A 2241-nucleotide genomic window follows, 5' to 3' on the forward strand; every position below is an offset into this window, starting at 1 on the left:
CAGTGCTGGTGAAATATTGAAAATGATTTGATTATTAAGATATCAATTTGATAATTTGGTTCACAACTTTACTGTTCACACAGCAGGTTCAATCACTATGTACAAGCATAAGGATAGGTGTCTGTTTAATATTAATTTGCAAGTTACATTAAATTAAGGTGAGATTGAGTTGTGTTTTTTAATCTTGTGAATTACAACATACCGACACCAAACCAATACCAATGAATACCTGCAGATAAAGCATAGGAAAAGGTGAAACAATGCATTCTGTAACAAATAGTCTGTTCATATATCCTTCAATGGATATTTATTTACATGACCTATACTGAATTTTTGATTACATTGCAAATGCTTAAAGCCCCCACTCAATTATCAGATTTATCTAATATAAATATTATGTACTTGATGAAATATTCAATTGAAAACAAAAGAATGACAAACTGTTAATGGGCTATTGACACATTCGCTAATGCGAGAACCTGGGATTGAGAAGGGCGCCTTTAATTTCTATTGAAATAGCCTATATGACCTACTACATTAATTTTTATTTACATGACCTACATACAGTGCTAGTCTAAATTTATATTACCATAGCCTACATTGAAATTTCCTAAATATACATTTTTATGATTAATACCTGAAGCATAATGAAATACTCAGAACGTAGCTTATCAGCACAGTCTGTACATCATAAGTATGCACTGTTATTGTTGAAATTGAATTCAAATCAAGACTAGAATTGACTTGTCAACAAATACAATAATCATTACACATACATACACTGTATTGAAAAAGTATGGTACTAACCATTTTAGCATTCTATAGATAATTAGATTCATACACAGAACCAGAATGCTGAAAATGTAATCTACAAGTTACAGCTAATGTCCCTTTTAATGTCACCTGCATAAAACATCATGCTTTTTGTATGGAAACAGAAAAAAAAATACCGTCAAGGACAGTGTGCTCACATTCGGTTTGAATTGGTAAATTAAAGAAATATTTAAACCAGAAAAACAAGAATGACAAAAGCAAGGTCTGCAACTTGCTAAGGTACTGGAGGTCATCTTTAGGAACATGCATATCAACTTCTATAGCAATGGACAAGCAGATCCTACATACATAAGCAAATGTCAACAAAAAAAATTAGCCAGAGAAGCTTGACAAAAAGAAAAGGTGGGAGAGTGGGGAAAAAATAAAGAGTGGGAAAAAATGTACAAGGGATCTGGTAAAAAGTAATGCTACCTCATCAATCTCTTAGACCCTACCCCCTCCTGAATATCAAATGTTCCACCCCTTGATCATGTTTACATAAGACCAGCTGGCAATATATTTTCAACTTTGCGGATGTTTTAATTAATACTATGAGTGCTATCATTCAAATGTAAACAGCACTTAAATCAGTTACAGATAGTGAAATTCCTTCCACTGTGGGGGGATTACGACATCTGGAATTATCCTGGATCCAAATTTCTCATCAGTTCTTGTGTGTCTTACATGCAAAAGTTGCAAAAATTGGTTCGCAATGAAAAAATTTACCTCAGATTTGTTTTCTGGATCAAATTTTACTACAAATTGATATTAAATATGACAGAATTATGTTCACACCTTCAAACTCTCACAACATATTCTGGGTTGGTGTAGGTCATTTAAGGTCACAAAAGAAAATTACCTAAAATATAAAAATTTGGGGGTTTCCCAACACTTTGAGCAGAAAATTTATCTCATAACATACCTCGGGACTTTTGTACCAAATTACAAAGATATCAGACAAGTTATTTTGAGAACAAGTTTTCTTGACCAAAATGACAAAATTGTCTTAAAAATACAAATTTATATATTTCAGGACAATTTCCACATATCTAACTATTGTCATCTCTGGACATCTGTACACCAAATATAAAAGCTGTCTGTCCAGGGGCTTTAAAAAGAATATATCTTTTAAGATTTTTTGACCAAAAATGACAAAAATTGCCCAAAACAGTAATATTCCAATTTTGTCGTAATTTCAACAATTAGAAGGGTAACACCCTTGCAAACATCTACTCCGAATTTGAGAGCAATTGGGCTAGCGGTTCAGAGAAGAAGAAATTTTACTTAAAATGAGAAAAGTAACCAAAAAATTCAGCAAAAATACAAAATTCAAGATATCTTCACGATATTCATAAAACTGATTTTGATCAACCTTAGGAACCTGTATATCAAATATCAAAGCTATCAGATTAGTAATTCTTCAATAAA

This window comes from Ptychodera flava (assembly GCF_041260155.1).
Source record: "Ptychodera flava strain L36383 chromosome 3 unlocalized genomic scaffold, AS_Pfla_20210202 Scaffold_25__1_contigs__length_14229661_pilon, whole genome shotgun sequence".
Taxonomy (NCBI): domain Eukaryota; kingdom Metazoa; phylum Hemichordata; class Enteropneusta; family Ptychoderidae; genus Ptychodera; species Ptychodera flava.